The sequence below is a fragment of the Macrobrachium nipponense genome, chromosome 45 (genome assembly GCF_015104395.2).
Source record: "Macrobrachium nipponense isolate FS-2020 chromosome 45, ASM1510439v2, whole genome shotgun sequence".
NCBI classification, from domain to species: domain Eukaryota; kingdom Metazoa; phylum Arthropoda; class Malacostraca; order Decapoda; family Palaemonidae; genus Macrobrachium; species Macrobrachium nipponense.
Window position 1 is genome coordinate 47511074 of NC_061105.1, and position 26096 is coordinate 47537169.

The window sequence follows — 26096 nt, forward strand, 5'->3', positions numbered from 1 at the left end:
TTAAAAACGTATTAGGAAGAAAATCCCTTTAGGTGGAAGTTTAAACTTCGAAAGGAAAGGAATTTGAAACCTGCGTTACTAAAGATACTGAATAAGAACTGAGAAGCTCTTGAAGAGTTTGAGAGTCAGGTTACAAGGGGAGCGATTTCAGCATCGCAGGCAGAAGTGCTTAATGTTTCAAAAATATTTTTTATTCGTGCAACTGAATGCACGTTCTCAGGCTTGGCAGATGTTTGGAATGGATAGTGACTACATTCATATGTAGACAAGTGTGTGCACACATATATGCGTATTATGTACATGTCGTGTGATCTGTACCGATTTAAACAGTTTTTTCCCCAATTAAGCTTTTTTACATAATTATTCATCACTTTTAACTGTTCTATTGCACGCGAATATTTTGATTGACAGAACCATTAGTGGGTTGGCATTCGTACTTTTTTCAGATATATTAATCATGACTGTCACAGAAATACTTTACAAGAAGCGACGAGATTCAACATATACGAGAGGAGAGAGAGAGAGAGAGAGAGAGAGAGAGAGAGATAGAGAGAGCTGGACATTTAATTCTGCCATACAGATATTTTTTACATTTTTGAATCCAAGATTCCCAATCAGAAGTCTAATGTTGTGTTTCTCGGTTTAGTTTATGGATCCGTTGCAGAAGCGCTTCACCTCCTTCATTTGGTTCCGCTGATGCCAACATTTGCGTGATAATGATGCATTTATTGCAGGTGTTTCTCATCACGTTTATCTTTATAACTGAGTCACCAGTTGATCATGTGGATGTTTAAGTACCAAAGAAAAAAGAAAGCAAACTGAAAAAGAATTAGAAACAGAATTATTCGACGAAATGTAACGCTAAAAACATAACAAACCAAATAAAGCTTAACAGCTTAAACAGAGAACGAAGAGTGGCAACACTGCAAAAGATTATAAGAATCAATTCAGATTAAATGCATCTTGGAATACACAAGTTGTGTGATTGATTCCTTTTGTTAAAGGATCCTCAGTTAAGGATACGCCTTTCTCTCTCTCTCTCTCTCTCTCTCTCTCTCCTCTCTCTCTCTCTCTCTCTCTCTCTCTCTCTCTCGTGTACAATGAGAAATATTCCATGGAAAAATAAATCATAATTGCTTTCTATGGAAGTTTCAAAATATCTGTAATTAGGAAACTCCTGAAACTTCCTCCCTCAGAGAATATATTTATTAAGGAGTTAAATCTGACTTCTACAAGAGATGGACGGCTATTCTAGAGGTCAAACAGCCTTTGAGAGAAAAAGTTGCTAAGAGCCCACAAGCTTAAAGATGTCAGTATAATTTTGTAAAGAAAAATAGAAGTAAATACCATGACAAACTCATTACTCTCCATAAAAAAAATTGACAAAATTCACCGAAGGTTATTTCCGAAGTTATTGTTTCACAGAACTGATAAAAGCAAGAATGATTCTATTACTATTGGCATTTTATTGCCACTGTGACAACTCACTTCCACAAGTCGTCTGCACCTGAGCAATTACTCCTAATTGGCGCTGCACTCGAGAATACACGATACAGTTAAAGACATTTGTTTTCATTGGACAAGAGCCGTGTTCCCTCCGCTCCCATCCTTCCACTTCCCTCCCACCCCACCCCTCCCTATTCATCTCAGAATTCGGTCCAAAGACCCAGCAAAGTACAATTCTCTGACAACCATCCGGACGATTGTACTTTGATATTACCTCTTATATTTCATTAAATTATGTGCCTGTAACTAGTAATTAAAAACCACATTAATAATAATAATAATAATAATAATAAAATAATAATAATAATAATAATAATAATAATAATAATAATAATAATAATAATAATACAGTAAAGAATTCTTTCTGTTTGGCAAATAATCTTAGATAGAAAAGATTGCACAGAAAATCAATGGTACTGATGCAATGTTCGTATTCAGTAAATAATAATAATAAGAAGAAAAACACCAGCTACCTTGCATTAATAAGTGGTGGACGGAGCAACCAACCAACCTGAAGGAGTGATAGAAAACGATCAGGCAAAGATCCTCGCGACTATAGCATCAGAACAGAAAAGATAGGGTGATACGGTGCAAATAGACCAGACGTGCATAATTATACAAGAGTAAAATATATGAATACAAAAATGCATGTACATAGCTAAATAAATGGCATTCTGTTATGTATACTACGTAGTGGTACAATATCAAGACGGTGGTCATAACGACGTCGGAAATGTTCGCTGGAAACACAGTCTCCATATTTGCGTTTCTTCTTGCCACATGTTTGCCCCCAGACATTTGCCTTTTCTTGTTTTTGTCGTACTGTTGCTGCTGACACCCGCTCCCCCCCCCCCCCCGCCCCCCCCCCCCCCCTCTCTCTCTCTCTCTCTCTCCTCATTAGCTTGTGAATGGCTCTATGTATGGCTCGAATTCCCTTTAATTTAAAAGAGGAGCGCACTGATTCGATGTCAGATATGGTTCGTAACTTGATATGGTTCGGTCGCCTCATTAGACTGAGTTTGTTCGAGTGTTCAAAGGAATGCAAAATCTGGCTAGTACGATGGGATAATAATTATGACATTGTTCTAAGAGGTCCACAATAATAAAAAAAAAAAAATTGCTGAGTTCGTATATAATTTATGAACCCTTTACAAAGCTTTCGAACTCTTCCTGGGTTCATCTTTCCTTCCAAAATCACTGATGATGAACCCAGGGGAACGGGTTCGAAAGCTTTGTAAAGGCCTTTTGGCCTTTTAAAAATTAAGATACGAACTCGCAACGTTTTTTTTTATTATTGTGGACTCTTAGAACATTATATATACTCTTGCGATAGAAAGTTTTTTCCCAAATTATGAAATAAAAAAAAAAACCTATATTACTTAAGAGACAATGTCATTTACTTAAGCTATATTTCATTAACAAAAAATTATTTGGCATATCAAACTCATATGCCAGTATTAATTATAAATTCATAATCTAATGCAAAATTCATATTTTAATACAACGTCGAGGCAACGTCTAAATCTATTAGGAGACAGGTAATGGATTTCTCTTTGCAAAGCGAGTGAAATCCAATCACTAACTGTTCTTGGGTGAAATGGATTCGTCCGAAGGGTGCAATGAGGTCTCGATGCTATTGGGTGAAAGGGAGGGCAACGAACAGGAAAGAAATAGGTGAACGTTGTATTATGAATTGAAAAGGCATATTAAAAATATAAAAGCATCGTTTTGCAATTGAAATGCAATATAAGAAATGTAATGGAATAATTGCTTTGTGTGAGAAAGGGCAATTAAGAACACAGATTGGGGTCATGGATAAGAAAAGAACAATTCGTATGAATAAATAAATAAACACTTTATGTTGTGTCATTGATGAAGTCGTAAATGAATCACATTTGCACCCAACCGTTACTATATTCTGCGAGTTCATGAACCTGTAAAGAAAGCATTTCCATATTTCTACACACACACACACACACACACACACAGATACAAATAATCTCGTCCCATTGAGAGTATTTCCAGCTCCGATGACAGCAGAACCAAGAGCCGTTCTAGATATCCATACCTCTCGGATCTGGATCAACAGACCAGTTGTCCTGGTTTATTGCTGAGGAATAGGTGATCAGCCTCAAGCACTCCTCAATTCGAGGGGCGTCCTTTGATTAAGGTAAGAGCGTCAAGCAAACTGGATTGTCGAGGGTTATCCTTCAAGTTAAGACGTCAGGTGAACTGGATCATCGTCATTTCCATAAACAGAGTCGAAAGCGGTAGGTGACGTCAGCGATTTCGGAAATAGATAAATAACCGTGATAGAATTTGATGAGTGATGAAGAAAACGAGACATCCATCGAATAAACATGAATTCTAAGAGCCTTAGTGCATTAGTTAAGCGAAAAACATAATCATTGATTAGTTGGTATCGCTTTGTATGTAGGCAAATATTTGAAATTGTTTTTTACAAGAATTAGTACATTCACTCGCTCAAATTTCTATTAGTGTACATATTTACAGAGATGAATTACGAAAAATTCGTGTTGACGCCAGTTAAAAAAAAAAGCAATTAGACTTTATTATAATAGCGCTGACACAAAGAACAGATTAGTACTTATCTATCCCTCACGTGTTATAACGAAGATCATAAAAACAATTGTAAACATAAACAGACAAGTACGCTCCATAACTTCTAGTTCACAACTATCTCATGATTTTTCATCTGAAATTTGATAGAAATCAGTAACAGGAATGATATTGAACCTTACTTATAATACAATGACTGTGTTTAGTTTGACTACTGAAAACTTTCTTGTTTTAATTGCAATCTATATCTTAGCATCTTAATGACATGGAACCAGTGGTTATTCAGCAACGGGACCAACGGCTTTACGTGACTTCCGAACCACGTCGAGAGTGAACTTCGATCACCTGAAATACACATCTCTCACACCTCAATGGAATGCCCGAAAATCAAACTCGCGGCCAACGAGTGGCACGCCAACACCATACCGACCACGCCACTGAGAGGTTCTCCACGTATTATGAACGAAGAGAATATAGCTTAACTAGAAAACAAACTGAATTTGATACAGTTTTCTCTAAAATTTACAGGTCTAAATTTATCTCTATCAAAAAACCAAATAAATTTTCCGTCAACTGTTAATAAATGACACATTTCTTACTTTGAGGCGTAACAGAAATAGCAGGAAATTTCAACTTTATTTCAACGTTATTCTCTGTCTAACTGAACAGCACTTTTGTGTCCATTTTTCGAGGCCGAAACACCAACCATGAAACTTGATCAGAACAATTATGGCAAAAGACTTTGAGTTGACTGACCCTCATCAGAAAAGTCAATCTATGAACGTATCATTAAAACCAACTTCAGACACCAATGAAGAGTCTCATTGAATATCCAAAACTAAAGTCATGAAAAGGGAGCATATTCCACACTGCATCCTCACTTCGTAGGTAATACATGAACCCCTTTATGGTATGGTAAACAGGGCTTGGGGGGGACCCTATTCAGGAGAGAATATCTGAGTGGCAGTGATTATCTCATAATGAGGCTCTCTCAAGTTGAGGGGGGGGGGGGGGGTGACACTCCGCTATTAAAGGAGGAACTTCAAAAAAATAAGTTTAATTCAAAGCGAAAAATGAAGAATATTTACACGTCTATAAATTTTCGAGATACTCATTACTAATGTAATTATCTTTAAATCGAAGCTTTCCAAGATATTCCTTAGCGGTTATTAACTACTATAGTTATGGCTCAAATAATATATAAACATGCAATTTTTATGATTTATTCATAAGGAAAAATGACTGAAATTGTTGAAACTTTTCAATGTTCTTTTTAATTCTCAAGATTGACAATTGAATGAAATATGAATATTTCAGAGTTTATAATTTATTCACAAAGAACGACAAAATTACCTTTGTAAGTAGAGAAGAATATATTTTTATTGTATAAATCAATTATATAATTAGCCGAATTAATTGAAGAAATATACTTTTCTGTTATTAGTTTGGATTAATGGGTTTAAAATGTAGCGTGTTCAATTTACTGTAGATCCGGTTCATTCTGTAATGATGGTATTTTAATGAGAAAATTAGGCAGATCATTAAAACTCATCCACCATTACTCTTTTCAAGATTACGTGTTTAAAGGAATGACGCACGAACTGTACTTGGGATCTTTTTATGTGCCCTGAATCTAAAATTTGACCCAAATAGTGATAAAAATACAACAAAAATTCCCATTCATAACCAAATACAAAAATTTCAAAGATTTCCTCCTGAATATCTATCAACTCATCAAAAATCTGTTGTTTAATCGATATATCAATCTTTCCTATCGCATACTGCCCAGCCAGGAGATGCGCCGAGAAAATCCGACTGATTTTTGTGAAAAATTATACCAAAGAACGAAACATTTTGGAATGGGAGGAAGAACAAAAAAGAAAGATTGGGAGGGAAGTGTGGATGAGAGAAAAAAAGTACTGAAGATTGATTGATATTACAAGTGGGAGTAAAAAGTGTGAATGGATGGTTCCAAAGGCGTTAACAGACATCTGAAACGAAGGATTCGGTGCAGGGGAACAGAGAAAGGAAACAGCAAAGGATTTCACACTCCAAAGACGATGTTATACAGATTTGTGTCACGAAAGGAAAGAACGTTTATGATACAGCCGGAACTGTAAGCTTCAGCATAATGTACTATGTACGTATGTATAACTTATACATCTTCTATACCGAATAGATAGAGATCGTTTAAAACAATATCTGCTTACTGCTAATGGCTTGCCAGTACTAAATACAATCGACATGTACAAAAAAGTCTAGGAAAAGAAAGTATTCCTGCTCCAGTCATTTAGGCGAGACCCATGGAGGTAGCTTAGCTCACAATAATATTGGATTTTTATTGTCTTACGTCTCATCTCTGTTGCTTCATTCTAGAAATCTTTCCCTTCCACAGAATTGCAATATCTGGCTTCCTGCTAGAAAATATTATGGACTGACAATGACGTTTTCAATTACCACCGCATGTCTGCTTTCCCATACGGAAGTTGTTGAAAGCAAATTGGCAAACCTATGTACTTTGCTTGCAAAGAATTGAGCATCCACACTCGTGCGACAGCTTGAGATAATCGCCGACTTCATTTACTGGTCATTAAGATCGAATCAGTTTTTCTAATCGGTACTGATGGAGCAGCTGCCGGTTTTGATTAGGGCACGGTAGAGATATAATAAATTAATTCACGCGCTGAGAAACCCTAAGCCTAAGAGAGAGAGAGAGAGAGAGAGAGAGAGCAGAGAGAGAGAGAGAGAGAGAGAGAGAGAGAATAACTGGAAGACTGTATACTTGCTAACATAAGTACTCCCGTCTTTCACGTACCTCTACAGAAAAGCTTTAAAACAGTCCGCAAGAATATATAACGTATTAAGAGCCAATCATTTATAAGTCCTAAATATGACTAGAGTTTTCAATAAACTCTTGATGAAACCTGAACCCCAATACGTTGGATTCAATCCACCAAGTATTGAGTTATTCCTACGGGAGGATCTAAATGTAGATGAAATCGCCTTTCCAAGAACGGACTAATCATACTGAACCAAGAAAAATCCTTTACAAAAGTCGAATGTAAATGAAGTTGTCAGTATATGAGCCAAATTGAGATCAAAACCATAGGTTGAAGGGCTGGAGTTATTTGTTTCTTAATACCTACAATTCCCCAAAGCTCACAGACGCTTCGCTCGCTCGAAAATTCCTCGAAAATTCTCAGTTCGGGAATTTACAATTAATAACTCCTACAGTTCAATCTCGACCTCTAGAATTTGCCCTTCGTACCAATCAGTATATCCTTAGTATATCTCATAAAGAGGAATCTTGGAAGACAGAAATACTTCATTGCACTGGAAGGAAGGCAGATGGACCTTCGTGCTTACCTAGTTTGTAAAAATCAAGATGCGATTCATCTCTGTAATGGCAAAACTTTTTTTTTTTTTTTTTTAAGGAGGCAATATGGATTTGTCATATGTGGAAAAAAATGTGATGTAACATCTGCTCACTATGTTTTGGCGACAAAGAGTAGGATAGGAACGGTATAAACAAGGAGTAGGATAGGAACGGTATAAACAAGACCTACAAATAAAGGAGTAGGATAGGAACGGTATAAACAAGGAGTAGGATAGGAACGGTTTAAACAAGGAGTAGGATAGGAACGGTTTAAACAAGGAGTAGGATAGGAACGGTATAAACAAGGAGTAGGATAGGAACGGTATAAACAAGACGTACAAATAAAGGAGTAGGATAGGAATGGTATAAACAAAGGAGTAGGATAGGAACGGTACAAGACGTACGTAAAGGAGGAGGAGGAACAAGTACAAGTACAGATAAAGGAGTAGGATAGGAACGGTATAAACAAGACATACAAATAAAGGAAGAATAAGTGACGCCCCTCCAAATGGACAGAATATAATTTTGGTGTTTTACGTTTGGGATAACAACAGGTTTATAACACCATCTGTACTGTTATCATTATGACTATCAATGATACAAAAAACGTGGTCCGAGAATTCCTTGACGAATTGTCTCATCTAATTCGATTCCGAGCACTATTACTTCTTCCATTCTCACCAGTCAAGATATATGTCATTTATTTTCATTCCACGTCATTTCCGCTCATTCCCAACAGCGCAACTTGCAAAGGACGCCATTTCTCTTCATTTCACCCTGATCCAATGGGTAAATGACCTGCCAAATTCAAGTTGTATTCATTACGCCGAAACTGTAATTGTTCTGTTTAGGTATTAAACGGACTGAAAACATTCGGTTTCTTTGTGTCACATCAAATGAGCATCATTTAATTAAATAAGGCGTCAGTTCGCTTCAAAAGTCAATAGACAACAACAAGGAGGTTCTCATAATAGCTCATTTATTAGGATAAAACGGTGGAATCGGAAGTAAAATAAAAGGTCTTTATCCCCCGTCTCCAAAGTGAACATGTGATAATAAGCTGGGTGAAGCAAACTTCATTTTCAGGAAGATTTTCAAATGATCTTACACCGTCAATCAGCCCTTCAATACTGCATCTTCCAAGTATCTAAATATCTCATTACCATATTATATAGTATATGTCATTTTCTCATTTTATTACAGTTCATTTTTGGCAATACTTTTAGCCATTACTTAGCCTATTGTCCCTCTCTGTTCCATATCATTCATATATGCCTCACTACCTGACCATTAAGCAACATCCATCGCCCCCATCCCGCCTCTCTCTCTCTCTCTCTCTCTCTCTCTCTCTCTCTCTCTCTCTCTCTCTGTGAATTGCAGATCAGACAAAATGAATAATTATGATGGAGGAAGATCAAATATTATGGAAAAGTTGGATTTCTTATTGTCAGAATTTCTGGAAATGAAGAAACGAACAACATACCAGAACAGGAAAATCCTATTACTACCCATATTAAATAAAGGAGAAAACACGCAAACCATCATTGATGAATGCGCAGGGTTTAGTTACGAGTAACTCAAAAAGAAAAATAGAGTACTTTAGAAGAACTAACCCAAATTGAAAAGAAAATAGATATAATGATATAGTGAAACCTGGTATAACCAAGAGACTGGGAATGACGATCAAATAAAAGGGTTCCAAACTTATAGATCAGATAGAAAAAATAGGAATCAAGGGGGAACCGCAATATATGGGAAAGACAAAAAACAAGGAAAAATATATGAGAAATATAGTAACTCAGAATGTGAACTAAAGCGGTAGAATTTGAATCTGAAAAATTAATGAATAGTAATATATAGACCCCCACCCTAATACTAAAGAGTTTGACACAATAATAGAAAAATTGGATAATGTATGTAGAAATCACTTGGACTTGACTATTCTTTTATCCGGAGACTTTAACTTTCCTTTCGTAGACTGGAAAGAACGAATAGGAGATTGTGGTTGTATTTATACATATAAAAATGAGAGTAATAGTAGTGCAGATGATAAGAGGCAATTCGAAAAGCTATTAGATATCCTACTAAAATACAACATTCACAAATAAATCACCTGCCAACAAGAAAAGGTAAAATACTTTAGACCTATATTTGTGAACGAGGTGAATTATGTTAAAGAAATAATAGTTATAATGCGAGTATTTCAGACCATAATGTCATAGAATTAACAGTCATTCCAAAGCAAGTGAAAACAGAGATAAGAAGAAATGAAAAAGTGGGAAGGATATGGAAAATACAACCTTCTACAGTTAAAATATAAAATGGTCAGAAATAATAAATGAAGAATTAAACAAAGATTGGGATAACATTTTCGTAAGTGATGAAAAAAAGGTAAATACGGAGATATTATATAAAATATTAGAGAAAAATATGATAAATATATACCGAAGAAGAAAAAGTAAACATCAGTCATGCAAACGAAGAGACTGAAGGATCTCATTCCAGGAAAATCATGGAAAGTGGAATAAAAAGGTCTTGCAAAAGAAAAAAATGCATGGAAAGTGCTCGAACTAAAAAGTAAGATATAAAATGCCAAACAAAAGATTATACAGTCAAAGAAAATGAAAAACGGGACTTGAAAGAAAAAAGCCAAATAAATATCAAGCAAAACCCCAAACTATTGTACTCGTATGCGAAAAATATGAATAAAAGAAGAATAGAAAATAGGCCCTCTAAGAATTGAAGGGAGATTAACTAATGAAAAAAGGAAATATGCAACATATTGGCATAACGATATAAGAGAGAATTCACCCCTAGATGATAATGAAGATAATGATACAGAAGTAAGGTATGAAAATAGTGAATATTTATCGACATAATATTAAGAAGTGCTATTGTGCAAGATAATGATACAGAAGTAAGGGATGTAGTGAATATTTATCAGACATAGATATTAATGAAGCTGATATTGTGCAGGCGATTAATGAAATTAAGAATGGAACTGTTGCAGGGCCTGATGGTGTCCCTGCTATTTTGTTAAAAGAAAGTAGTTAATTCTATCGCAAAGCCACTTGCAATATTATTAAGACAAAGTGTAGATACAGGCAAGATTATGATGAGCAAAAATTAGCATATAGTTACCCCTACTTTCAAAAGTGGATCAAGACTAGAGGCAAGTAATTATAGGCCTGTGAGTCAAACATCACATATTATGAAAGTGTATGAAAGGGTAATGAAGAAAAATATATGAAGCATTTAAATAAAAAATAATTTGTTTAATATAGCACAACATGGTTTCGTACCTAGAAAAAGTACACAAACCAACTGTTAGTCCCCAAGTGAGAAACATATACAAAAATATGAAAAGCGGAAATGAAACTGATGTGGTTATCTAGACTTTGCAAATCTTTTAACAAGGTAGATCATAATATATTAGCGAAGAAAATTAGAAAACATAAATATAGTGGATAAGGTAGGAAGATGGTTAAAAGAATTCTTACAGAACAGAAAACAGATAGTTATTGCAAACGATGAGAAATCGGATGAAGCCAAGGTAATATCCGGTGTGTGCACAAGGTACGGTGTTAGTTGCATTACTGTTTGTTATTATGATTGTCGACATAGACAGTAATGTTAAGGACTCGGATAGTGAGTAGTTTCGCCGATGACACAAGAGTAAGTAGAGAAATTACTTGTGATGAAGATAGGAACGCACTACAAAGAGACATTAAAAGTATATGATTGGGCAGAGGTAAATAGGATGGTATTTAACTCTGATAAATTTGAATTAATAAATTATGGAGACAGAGAAGGATAGTTATACGCATATAGGGGACCTAATAATGAGACAATCACAAATAAAGAAGCAGTTAAAGACCTTGGTGTGATGATGAACAGGAACATGTTATGCAATGATCAAATAGCAATTCTATTGGCAAAAATGTAAACGCAAAAGTGGGAATGTTGTTATGGCACTTCAAAACAAGAAAAGCTGAACACATGATATGCTTTATAAAAAATATGTTCGTAGTCCACTTGAATATTGTAATATGATATGGTACCAACACTATCAAAAGGATATTGCACAAATGGAGAGTGTACAAAGGTCCTTTACAGCTAGAATAGAAGAAGTTAAGGATCTTGACTACTGGGAAAGACTACAATCCTTAAAATTATATAGTCTAGAAAGGAGAAAAGAACGCTGCATGATAATTCAGGCATGGAAACAGATAGAAGGAATTGCTGTAAACATCATGGAGCTGAAAATATCAGAAAGAGCAAGCAGAGGTAGATTAATAGTGCCCAAATCTATACCAGGAAAAATAAGGAAAGCACACAGGACATTAGTTTCACTACGCACCAGCATCGATTATGCAGCCGTCTATTCAATGCGTTGCCAGCTCATCTGAGGAATATATCAGAGTGAGTGTAGATGTGTTTAAGAATAAGCTCGACAAATATCTAAGCTGATCCAGACCATCCAAGATTGGAAGATGCAAAATATACCGGAAGATGTACTAGCAACTCTCTGGTAGACATTAGGAGGTGCTTCAGACTGAGGGACCTGGGGCAACCCGAACAAGATGTAAGGTCTGTAAGGTAAGGTCTCTCTCTCTCTCTCTCTCTCTCTCTCTCTCTCTCTCTCTCTCTCTCTAATGTAGGTAACTCTTTCATAAATGTTAACAGGTGAAATGTCAATTACTTTAAGTCCATAGAGCAAAAAATGGTAAAATGGTAAGCAATAAGATTATGCAGTGATGACATAAATATGATTATTATATCAATATATGTAATTTGGTAACATATCAGCGACTGTAATTTACAAATTATTCTAGAATAGCTTTCATTATTTGTGTTCTTGCTTGTTATTTGGATTGGATTTGTTATTACAGTTGCTATTAAAACCGCAACATTTTTATGACGATGATGTGAAATGTGAAGGAAATTATTGCTATGTTGATGCCAACTCTGTTTATAAGTTCAAACTTGCTCTTAAGCACTGCAGGTTAAATGAAAACAACTAAGAGCCGATGCAATGTCTAGAAACTTAGAATCTGGTGATTATCCTCGTCTTGGAAAGATATCCAGTCTTTAAATCCCAAAACTAAAAAAGCTATCACAGAGAGTAGGGGAAGCAGTCGGAGACGAAGCTATTGCAAGTATGTGGGGCGATCACTTCAACAATATCCTGAATTGCATAAATGATCAAGATTCCCGAGGGATGTAGATAACCTCCTTACTGACAACATTCAATTTCATTTTGCAGACCGTATTACGCCAGGTAACATCAGCGATGCCATAAACAGCCTACCTAATAATAAATCGCCCGGCTGTGATGGTCTTCCTGCAGAGGCCTTCAAACTCTGCCATCCGATAATTTACATTTTGCTAGCTGCCCTATTCAATGCGTGCATAATTCACCGGTTTCTTCCAGACTCCCTACTCTTAGTTCACTTAATACCATTAATCAAAAACAAGCTAAAGGATGCAGCTGACCCTGGCAACTACCGGCCGATTGCAATCACAACGATCGCATCGAAGATACTTGAGTCTGTTCTTCTAGTTAGACTTCTCCCCTTTCTACACACCACTGACAACCAGTTCGGGTTTAAAGCAAACCACTCAACCGACACCTGCATCTACATACTGAAAGAATTGCTTAATTATTACCTATCATCAGCCTCTCCTATTTTCCTTTGTTTTGTAGATGTGAGAAAAGCATTTGACAGAGTAAACTACCTGAAGCTCTTCCTGAAGCTGCATAAAGGGGCACACCCTGTACCTAATTGGCATTTTACATTGCTGGTTCTCCACACAGCACTTCTGTGTCAATGGGGTAACGTGTTATCTTACACCTTCGGCTCCCTAAACGGGCTCCGGCAAGGGGGCATTCTCTCTCCTTACCTGTTTAATACGTACACAGATGACTTGAATGTCAAACTGAACTCGCTCCCAATCGGATGCACCGTCAATGAAACAACTATAAAACAACCTCTGTTACGCCGACGATATGGTTCTGATTTCCCATCAGTGCAAGGTCTTCCAACGACTCATCGACACCTGCCGCCAATATGCAGAGGAATTTGATATAATCTACAACGAAACCAAGACCCAGTGCATGTCGCTGCTCCCGAGATCGCTTAATCATATTGCAGAACCTCAAATTTTCCTCGGAAACCATCGGCTGGAATTTGTGCACGAATTTCCGTATTTTGGGTCACATTATCACCCGACGACCAAAAAGATTACGGCAGACATTGAACAGAGGCGTCGTAAACTATGTGCAGCTGGCAACATGATTGCAAGGAGGTTTGCCTTCTGTCACCGAGACGTGAAACTGCTGCTATTCCGCTCGTACTGCTACAGTATCTATGGGTGTTCCCTCTGGACGAACTATACCCGAGAGACCATGAGACGCATCACTGTTGTGCACAATGACATTTCTGAGACGCCTCACAAACACTCCCCGCTACCAATCCGCCACACAGATGTTCATTGAAAACCACCTGGACAATTTAAAAATCATTGTTAGGCGAACAATGTCCAGTCTGGTAACCCGAGTGAGAAACAGCAGCAACTCGCTCATACAAAGCATCCTAAGGAGTGAAGCAAGAAGAAGATCTAAATTGTGGGAAAGATGAAAATGAGGCCTTTGTCCCCTAAAGGACTTAATCTCTGTATTGGCAAGATGTCATCTTGCAGTTTTTTGTCATTATTACATTTATTGCTGATATTTTAATTTTTCATTATTACTGTAATTCCTATCAAGTTAAAGTTTTATTTACATTTAATTTATGTATTAACCCTCTGGACCTGACTACTGTAACCACCTAAGGTCTCTAGTTGGAAATTTGAGTTATATAATATGTGCACCAACTGTTATTACTCGCAATGCATTTTTTTTTTCTCACCAATATTATTACTGTTATTACCAGTATGATGATTACTAGCTTTTATGCTACCTCAGCTATATTATGGATAAGTGCCGATTATTCATTTTCTTTTTCTATTTTATCATATCTCATGTATCTAGATTGTGTATGTTACTGTCTGTATCTTGTATACTCAATGTATATGGCCCGAGCTGAAATAAAACATATTATTATTATTATATTATTATTATAAATGATGTCTCTGAATGAAGTAGCTGTTCTCTATTCTATTTTCACTCTTATAAAGCACATGAAATCACAAAGAAGCGAAAGAGAGAGAGAGAGAGAGAGAGAGAGACGAGAGAGAGATGAAAATTCACTACCTTCACTGTAGGTCCTCTTTTGAACTCTGAATCCAAGATTACGTAACCTTTGTGCCACAGTAATTAGAATATGAAATCCAATTTCCTCCCCAGAACGACCGCGCACGTTTCTTCTCACAATCATTAATCAGCTGTGAAAGACATTATTACTTCACTGTATCACTTTGTTTTCACGTTTGATCGATCAGGCTGTAATTGTTATCTCATCATTTTTTCATAGATGCTGTTCAGAATTTCAGATACTTAATTACACGTCATTAACACGAGCGACGTATTTATGCTAAAGAGCCGATGTAGTCCAGTGATTAAGAACAACGCATTTCTCCTCTATTTGAATTTTGGTCAAGAAAAATGATCAAACATTGCACAGACATGTAGTATGAAAATACCTAATGTAGGTCTACACAAATCACAAGTGCCCTCGACAGTCAGTCTCAAAGGTCGACAGTCTCAAATGTCGAAGTTCCTGTAGTGTTTGTCTGTCGCCTTAAGCCAAATATACCTCTGCATATTCCGCTTTAATTTGACGTCGTCATTGGAAGATAATGATGGCAATGAGCATCGGCAGGGAAACTAAGTACTACTGTTTTCATTTTCCGATTTAATTTGACGTCATTAGAAGATAATGATGGCAATGAGCATCGACAGGGAAGCTTAGTACTACTGTTTTCATTTCTCGAACGAAACATGAATTGGCCCCGTCTCTGATTTTGGAGAAATAAATGATTAAAAATTTGACGAAAGAAGTGCAGATTTAAATGTGAACATATCACGGAAATGAAACGATAAAAACGGAAAAGGAAGCTAAACAGCAGAAACAGAGAATGATGATAAAATAAGATAATAACATATCGTACAACTAAGAAATGTTTAAGCCAAGTGACAAAACAATCACATTCTGTCTGCACGGATGTTGGTTTATAATCGTTAGTGGAACACGAATAGACATTTGACAACAACCTAGAATAGATTAGTAGGAAATCATGTACTGCACAAATTAACAAATAGTTCGAAATATCTTATATAAAAGGATCCCTAGTTGGGGTTTTAAAGATATTAGAGACTCCCTACCTTAGAGCTATATATTCCAAAAACAAGAGTATATCAAGAGCCGATCTCCTCAGAAGTTTTCAAGGAGTTTTTCAAACTAGGGCCTACATATCTGACGCCGACGGAAAAAGAAAAAAGGTGTTAAAAGGATGTAGTACAAAGCTATAAAGTAGGTTCTACGGGAAATTGTGCAAAATTTGCAAAGGAATGAAAAAAAAAACCAATAAATTTCTCGCAAAAAAAGTATTGATCAAAGTTTGTATGGTGTTTTTAACGTTGCATGGAACCAGCGATTATTCAGCAACGGGACCAACGGCTTTACGTGACTTCCGAACCACGTCTAGACTGAACTTCTATCACCAGAAATACACATCTCTCACTCCTCAATGGAATGGCCGAGAATCGAACCCGCGCCACTGAGGTGGGACGCCAACACCATACCAGCCACGCCACTGAGGCGCTGTATGATTAAAGTAATCGTGGTTCGGGTGAATAAGTTTCGGAGAAATTACGTCAACTTTTTAAAGAAATTAATGAAACAAATTAATTCCTCACCAAAATAACATGAAGTACACATTTGTAGCATGAGAGACATTTTCCCCAAAATTATCTGACGACAAAAAACCAACACATTTTATTTCTTCTTTTCACAGTGATAATAGGATCGAATATGATCCCGTGACTTCCCCATTATCACCATTGTAATAGCCCACTTTTCTCCTCTACGTCGCATAATCCACTTTATCTTCTCCACGTCGTCTGCAACTAGGCAATACTCCTTATTGGCCCCTAACGCTGGAGAAAGCCAATGTTTTATCCCCTCGGGGCTGTTTGTTTTCATTGGACATGACAATGACATTACTGCTGATGACAGCCCTAATACTTTAACCCCCCCAGCCCCCGCACGCCCCACTCCTCCCTCACCCCAACTACATCCCTTCCCTCCTAGACGTATCTCAACTCCGTGCAAAACATAGCAAGGTACGTTTGAAACTGTTATATTTCAGGAAATTATGACCTATGGATAATTATAATATAATAATAATAACATTAAGGGAGTTACCATAAGTTCACATGCACAGATATCAGCAACAATAATAGTAACCTTGTTCATCATTATCATCATCATCTTAACGAGTACTGTCTCCATTATCGCTATTCCATTATTACTAAAACCAGTCATAAAATCATTCCATATTTACGTAATTAACAATCCATTCCACGTATAACTTCTCAGCTATCCCTTCCTTTATTTAATTTGCCTCATACTATTTGAATGTCTATTTTATTATTTTTTTTTATATATTTACCATAAACCTCTTTTACACCGTAAAGTTTTCCAATACGGCCTCCTAAAGGGAGAAAGTGATGCTCAAATTGCATTTGATATATCAGTGTTTTGAAGCGAAGTTAACAAGTCTACCTTTTCGTCAGACAGGTTGATAACATTCCATCTCTCTCTCTCTCTCTCTCTCTCTCTCTCGTTCTCTCTATAAGAATATACCCTAAATTGCATTATGAAGCTAAACGAAAACTTACTTCAACCGTCTTTACTATATCTCAATCCAATATAATTGAAAACGAAATACGTATTCCCTCCTTCCGTTTCGTGTCTCTTGTATATTTTCATTCAGCTCAGCCCCACACCAGAGAAGCCATAAAAGAAGGTGAACGGTACCATATGGGAACAGCTTATGATACCCTTAGTGGCGGTAAACGCCAAGATTTGTCTCTGCAACGACTCATCTGCACGACATCGACCGTCTTATCTCTTGTAAATTTTGGGCGTCTTAAAATAAATTGAATTCACTAAATTGAAATAAAAATAATCGACGAACATGACCTCGGTCTCCAGCTGTCTGGAACTTTTGCAATCAGGGCATCGAACTGAATGATCGGATGCGTTGCCTGTCACAGCAACACAAGATATAAATTGTTTATTTATCGGGAATTTTCTCTTTTTGTTAATTGCGTGGCTTCTTGACATGAATCTACGGGTTTTGTTTGTATATAACTGTATATGCTTTGTATTTGCGCTATATACATACTCGTATGCCACTTTTACGGTAAAAACATAACTACTATTCTACAGAGGTATATTTCTGTTGGCTTACCTGTAACGTTTTGTGACTGCGCGCGCATGTGTCCTTCCACACATCAGTCTGTCATTGCTTTGTGAGGGTCCTGGAAACCTCTGGCATTTTTCTCTGAAATCATGAACATACGAAGAGGTCAATATATTCTGTTTCCAAAGAATGAATACTAATAATCTCAAATACAAATATCTGAGTGACGACTGCTAAATGAGATGCAAATGAGGGAAAGAAGGTCTCAAGAGCAGCCTATCACTGTTCTCCCTCGTCAGGGCCTATCACTCTGGCTCCCTGAACATCGTTAAACAAACGGTTACTGATAAGACAAGACCAACATCATACCTCCTTATTCACACTTACTACAAGTATCTCAAAAGAGTGGAGACGAAATTGGACTTCCCGGTGGATGTCAGGTCTATTTTGATGATTCGGTATGTAATGAATATTACATGATAAAAGTAATGTGGGAACATTCCTTAGAAGAAGTAGAGATATCTTAATCAGGTTAAGCAGGAAAGTCTGCCAAAAACCCACAGCCCAGGATGCGTGTGACCCTTAGCTAAGCACAAACAGAAACGCACAACAACGACCTACTAATTCCATGGAAACCTACTTCAGCTCTCATGCGATGATGTGTCTTAACCTAGATAAGTAAGTGTTCGTTCGTACACATGTATCTTTTGTTAGGTTTACTAGCCTATAGATTTGTAAACCAATCTGTAAAAATCACTCCTCTTCTCCTATCGTCTGGTATGGACATTCAACTCTTTTCTGCAAAGCTATCTCAAGATGTAACACTTTGAGAATATAAGTAGGTATTTTTGCTACCTCTGTCTTTCCACACCATACCCTCCAATCAACTTGAGTAACATGAATCTAGAGTTCAGAAAATATCTTCTTGGTTGGATCGAGAGAGAGAGAGAGAGAGAAGGAGAGAGAGCGAGAGAGAGAGGAGAGAGAGAGAGAGAGGAGAGAGAGAGAAGGGGGGGGGGGGGGGGGTGGCTCTGTGAACTTCCTCCTAACACACCGCTATTCGCTTCAGCGAATCAAAAGTACCCACGTAGGCCTGCTTGTATCCAGATTCTACCACGCATACAGATCTCTGGGGATGATCAAAAGATTTATTACTCATTTTCATAACATCTGCCAACCCAACAAATCGCGATGATTGTGTAACATCTAAACAGTTTAATTCAACCATACACACATACGTGAGTCTGTGTGGGTATCAATTACTATTGGATCAAGTTCTGGAATAGTGATTTCTTTTCCCCGATTCCTATTATCTTCCTTCACAGGAATGATGATCACTTCTCGCAGAGTTCAAATTCCCTCTATTTACCTCTACTAGGCCTAGGCTACACGAGACCATCACGTTAACATACTCGTCGAACTTAGCAATAAAAATATAAAAGGAAACTATGAAGCGCTGTTTCCATTGAAAAGCCGAGTATTTTATCCTAACATTAAATTATTTACGATAACAAATACTGGCAATTTCCAACAAATGGAAGTTGCTGCTTGCAGGTTGGAAGACGCCCTGAAGACTATACCGAAGTAAACAAAATGTCTTTGCTACTCAATCTACACTGACGGTTTGATGACAGCGAACATGATTCATCTTCTTACACTCCAATAAGAGCAACAAGATTAGTCAAACTAATTCTATATAGAATCGCACTTACCAACGCCTGCACCCTGCTTAGGTGCTACCGTATGGGACTAGGCCGTTTCCTCGAGACCGGTTGTCAAAATAATCGTTCGTGTCGGTGTGGATTATTCGTTATATATAAGCTCACACAACTGAATGTACTGCATCCTATCGAAACAACGATCTCCTCTTGTTCACAGATCTTTAAAGCAACGACTAAGGCTCGGATGGGTAAATTGGACCAACGAAAAGAGTCCAAACAAGCATGACACGTTACACAGCGCCTCTACCTCTTCACTACAAGTGTGGTTGGTCCATACAATGGTTACAATACGTGCGTTTGATTCCAGTTTACACGCAAGCTGAAAATATTTATTCAACCGCCATAACTGTTTCATTTCAAGTACGTTAACGAAATAATAATATCTTAAGAAAAACTTCTGTTTTATTAAATAACTAATTGTAAGTAAAACGTTAGACCTACATTTGCCAGTTTGCTTAATGAGACCTCCAGCACCAAGAGAGCGAACACATCTGATTCAACCGAACTACCGCCGGTACTGGCCAATGAACTTTCTTTTTTATATCGTCTTTCAAAATACTTGAAGATACTTTCTATAATTCCATAGTGTTCCGGACTACAAAATCGGAAAAAGTTTATGAGCCGAAGAAGCTCCGTAGCAGTGGACCCAAATTTCCTGTACTTAGTGCAACAGATCATCTATATACCAAAACTTTCCTTGATATTTTAACGTCCATTCCCTTTCTCGTTTTCTTTCTTTATCAAAAATGGTCTAAAAATTTACTTTTTTTATCACTGTCATCTCGTTCCTTTTTTATCATTCTCTCTCTCTCTCTCTCTCTCTCTCTCTCTCTCTCTCTCTCTCTCTCCAATAACGGTATCTCTTTTATAGTTTTGAAAGGTGAAATGGCTATTTCATGATAGATATTAATCCAAGTGATTTCCAATTCATAGGCTCACAGCGCAAAATAAGTGTTAGGCGATAAAATTATGTACGTAGATGATAACACGAATATGATTCTATCGATCAATATAAATCGCTACCAAATGAAATATTGTCATTTACAAATTACTTTGCCGTATTGTTCCCAGCATTTAGGTACTGATATTAATTAAGTTACTTCAGAACTGAAGTTACTATTCCATGATGCCTGTCGGTTTCAGCCACTTCCCAATTTGAGAGGTAAAAAAACTACGCAAAGTTTTTTTATCATGATAAATTTACATGATTAGCTAAGCATTAATTATTTGCTGAAAGGTATATCTGGGCAGCATGATATCAACAATATATTCTCATACTAACAATGATCATTGTAATTTTTATTATCGTGATGGAAACTTTTTTTTTTTTTTTTTTTTTTTTTTTTTTTTTTGCAGTTTGACTTCCTAATGAAATTTATGCGTACGAAGTTACTTTCTTCCTTCTTTCAATAACTTCTTGATTTTCTAAACTTCTTGAAATTCCCAAGTAGAATAAAACAGAAATCGTCTCTCCGAACAGATGACAAATCTCAGTGTGACTTTTATCTCTGTCTTACAAACACGGAATAAGTTGTTTCAACAATGAAAATCAAAATAAAACCGGTATATTTTATTAGAAAAAAAATTTTCTCTGTTTCGTTCAATATACACGTTATTTATTTTTTTTACATTTTCATTCTAATATACAAATCATAAATATCCTATCCTAAATTTCCTGTATCTTTAACTTAACGCGAAACACCTTCTTCAGAACCTTTTCAGGCTTTTCCATAGGGCTTTCCTAACCCTAACCCCCCACCCCCCACCCCCCCAACCCCTACAACAAGAAAAAACAAAGTAGTTGTAGGCTTACTCCCCCGAAAATAGTCCTAACAGCCAGAGAGTGAATGAATTTTCTAAGTGATCAATGAAATAAAGAATATGTCTTAGTTCTTGCAAGTAATATGTCTCTATGGGGAGGCTCAAAGTTCATAGACTTCAAAGAAATTAGGGAGCATCATTGTGGGTCGTTTTCTGTCTCCTGCTACAGGGAACTGAAAAAAAAAAAGAACTGTTCTTTAGTGTTAATGTCAATTATAGATGACAGTGATGTATTATCTTATCGAAAGATTCTAGACTTTTTTTTCCTGATAAAATAAACCTTAGCTTTGATAAAAAATGTCGATGCGATAGTGACTTCATCGGTGTATAACAATTAATGATTAACTTCGATTCTTTGACAATAATTTGTTCATCTTCTAAAGCTGGAAGACCGTATTTAGATTTCGTTTGTGGACGAATTCTAAAGGATTAGTGTTGCACAGAACATTAATTAGTGTGCATACCACACACAATGTTATTTCATATAATAATATATCTGCGTTTGTGCGTGTGTGTACGTGTATTTCTGAATGTGTGTTTCTGTATGTATATGTGCATAAGGGTGGGCGCACTACGTTAAATAACCATTGTTTCTCTGCTGATGTAAGCAGTGGATGATGTACTAGAATTATGTACTCAGTAGTTAAACGGCTATGGTGGTCGAGACAGTATATATATATATATATATATATATATATATATATATATATATATATATATATATATATATATATATATATAATATATATATACATACATATATATATATATATATATATATATATATATATATATATATATATATATATATGTGTGTGGGTGTGTGTCTGTGTCTGTATTATATTAGATATTATATATAATATATATATATATATATATATATATATATATATATATATCTATTATATATATATGTATATATATATATATATATATATACTATATATATATATATATATATCATATACTATCTATATAATATATATACACTGTTACGTATCGGGGCCTCGTTTAAACCGAATACATAAATGGGAAATATTATATGGAAATGCAAAGTAACTGGATTTTAACTTACCTTAAAAAGGTGGGGTTTGGTATTATTATTTTTAGAGAAAAATAGGTCGCCAGGAAACTCAGCTAATTACTTTACATACATTTATTTACAAGAGGCCGTTGAATGGCCTGGGAAAAGTAAACGCAACTTGTCCGCACGGGGACCATATCTATCTCACAATAAGGAAAAGCTGGCCGTAAACAGATGTGTAACAAGGCTGGTTTCCGAAAGGGATCATTGTGATCTTGGTTACTGAAAGGAAGCACTTGCGGGCGAGACAGGACATGGACTCAGCGAATCTGGAAAAGGGGTTACAGATTAATGCAGTGTAAAATAAAGACTTCTTGCCCAAATTTACAGTTACTCACTTTGTCTAACACACTGGGGAGGAACTCTAATGTTAAATGAAATATTCAATGAAGATTTAAACTTGAGACAGGTCACAGGGGCAGCACATGGCCCGATGGGGACAAAAGGAAATTCAATCGAGAAGTGATAAAAGAGGAGTTTTGGAAATGGAAATTAGCAAGAGTCGTCTTGGAGAAACAGGGCTGGTTGGATTTGCACTTTCTAGATGTACCTTTTAATCCTGGAGGCTTGAACATGTGTCTGATATGTGAAGGGGGTCCGGCCTCCGGCGCTAACCAGCGTGAGGCTACACAAAGGGCTGACTTCTGTGGGTCAGTCAGAGGAAAGGACACATCTGTCCTCTTGGAGATTCTGGCCTGGACTGGGGAGATGAGGTTGTTTTTCAAAATGGCCTGAGCTGAGCCCATTCACCCCGGCAGTCTCTGAGATGAGGTTGTTTTTTCGAAATGGCCTGAGCTGCGCCTATTTCCTCCGGCAGTCTCCGAAAGATGCAAAAACACCCAGTAAATTTGGAAAGGAAAAGAGGTCTTATGTTAGGGATCCCTAAAGCCCATATCGAGGCCTAGCTAATCCCGTGACTTGCCTGTCTTACCCTAAGACTCAGCCTAACCGGAAATTCCTTTTCCCCCATCCTACCTCGTGTTTCTTTCCAAAAACCAGCTGATTTAGGAGAAAACATGGCTGCTCCTTTAGACTAACTAAAATCAAGAAATTGTGGGTAGTCGAGAGGGGCAATAAACATAATAATACATATATATATATATATATATATATATATATATATATATTATATATATATATATATATATATAGATAAATGCCACGAAGGAAAAATAAACGAAGGAGTCTGCGAGATCTTTCGGCTGAAAAGCCCTTTACTTAAGCAGCTACTGACAAAATACGAGAAAAAAACAATACAAGAAGGTTCGTATAACTGACAGATAGGGATTATAAAAGGATTAGGTCCTAGAATCCGACACACCTGGAAGATAAGAAACCTTCCCAAACAAGCATAAACAAAGGGTGCAATTAAAGGTTTAAGACAATCATCTCAGATACAATCTCCAGACAATTAAAGGATTATAGGTGACAGCTATACGGAACCTGGTAGACAAAACCATATTCACAAAAAATGACAGACATACATTACAATAAAATTTTTTTTTTTTTTTTTTAATAACTCTAAGGCAACTGATTTTATTTAAGTCAGTAATTATATATTTGAGGTCATTCTTAAAACATGTTACAGATACAAGGGTCTAAATGAAAAACAAAAAGGCCACGACTAACATTGAAATTACAATGAAAAGTAAGTTGTATTAAAGCAGATTCTAAAAGATTTCGTGATAAGACATCTCTTGACCGTGCAATTACTGAACTGTCAATCCAATTAATTCGGTGGTTGTTTTCACTTAAATGAATAAATAATGCATTAGATTTTTGCCCATTTGTTTTTACAGAGTATTTATGCTGGCTTAGCCTTACTTCTAAGCCCTTGCTCGACTGTCCCAGGTAGAATGAGGGACAATCCATACATGGAATTTTATATATTATGTTGTTGCTTTCTCTGGGGCCATTTTTTATTAACATTCTTTTTAGTGGGTGTTTTATTAATAGGAAGAAACAAGGTTGACATTAAAAGCTTTTAACAATGGTTTAATGGTTTCAAATCCGTTAAAATAAGGCAAACTGAGAATGTTCTTAGAATTTTCTTTCTGTGTGTTGTTTTCAGTATAAAACTTTTTGTGGGCTTTATTATAACAAATGTCTAATATATGTGAAGGATAGCATAAATCTTTCCCTATTTTTCTTATGTATTCAATTTCTTGATCCAAATATTGTGGACTGACAATTCGTAATGCTCGTAAAAACATAGAGGAAAAAATTGATATTTTTATATTAAGATGGTGGCCTGAGAAGAAATGAAACATAAGGTTAAGTTGTTAGTCGGTTTCTATAAATACTGAATTTACATTGAAATGGTTCTCTATGTATCAAAACATCTAAGAAAGGGAGCAATTGTCTTTTTCTAATTCTAGAGTAAACTTAATCGATGGTACCTGGTTATTTAATTTAGAGAGTAAATCATTTACATCAATACCGACAGGAAGAACAGCTAAACAATCATCAACGTAACGATACCACTTTACAGGAATATGAATGATATTAGGTAAGTAGCGTTTTTTTCGAAGAATTCCATATACAGGTTTGAGAGCAATGGTGATAAAGGATTTCCCATTGCCATGCCAAAAATTTGTTGATAAAATTCACCATTGAATATAAACTTACAATCACAAATGCACAAACTCGTGAGTGAAATAATGTGACTTATAGGTAGAGGTAATTCATGCTGAGTTAGTCATTGCTAAGATATTCTAAAATAGAGTCTATAGGGACTTTAGTAAAAAGAGAACATACGTCAAACTAACGAATTCTACAGTAGGGCAAAGAGCAATTTTGTATAATTTATCAACTAAATCTAGAGAATTATATATATGAGAATCGGAGATGGTTCCAAGTAACGGGGACAAGATCTTAGTGATATATTTCGAGAGTTTATATGAAATTGAACCAACAGTACTGATAATAGGCCGCATAGGGTTATTTTCTTTGTGCGTTTTGACTAATCCATATAATAAGGTAGCGAAGGAGAATTGACTGGACAATTTGAAAAAAAAAAAAAAAAAAAAAAAAAACCTAGTAGTTCTGTTTTATCTTTAAGGATACTTTTCACTATGCTATTGAAGTTTTTTATGACTTGATCAAGAGGATTTTTTGTTAGTTTTTTATAAGTCACATCATCATCCAGTAGGGTTCTTGCATACGTGATATGTAGTCAGCTTTATCTAAAATTACTATACTATTTGACTTATCCGCTTTTGTGATGTGGATAGTATTGTCCTTTTTAAGATCGGTCAAACTTTTCTTATAGCGAGCAGGGAAGTTACTTTCATGCTTAACATTGGCAGCTCCGTAAACAATACCTTTAATCATGTCGACATGATTTTGAGGAAGATCACAATATTTTTCAAATTTACTTAGGGATGACCCAATCATTAAAGCCGAAGGTCTACTTGTTGCAAAGAAAGATAAACCATATCCAAGCGCACTCACAACATTTTCACTTATTTTGTTTACTAGATAAGTTAACAACACAATCTTGACGTGCACAATTAGTCCAATCACTGCTATCAATAAGATTTTTAGTTTTCTGTCGAGTTTCCTTTTCAGGCATCTGTAGTCCTACGTAGTTTTTCGTAAATTTCCCGTCGCAGCGAGTCCTTCCAATCAGCCGGGA

General features: G+C 36.2%; 2 long non-coding RNA genes across 2 annotated transcripts in view; both read right to left on the bottom strand.

The window, feature by feature from the left end:
• The window catches only part of LOC135214497 (uncharacterized), a 70753-nt gene extending 50964 nt beyond the window's left edge, over positions 1-19789 (bottom strand). Inside the window, exons 1-2 of the long non-coding RNA XR_010314380.1 lie at positions 19546-19789; positions 17882-17974 (exon numbers count right to left, since the gene is read on the bottom strand). This is a non-coding gene — a long non-coding RNA (uncharacterized LOC135214497). The remainder of the gene's footprint in view (positions 1-17881; positions 17975-19545) is intronic.
• Positions 1-26096, bottom strand: part of LOC135214498 (uncharacterized) — a 346832-nt gene that overhangs the window by 51964 nt on the left and 268772 nt on the right. The window lies entirely within an intron of this gene.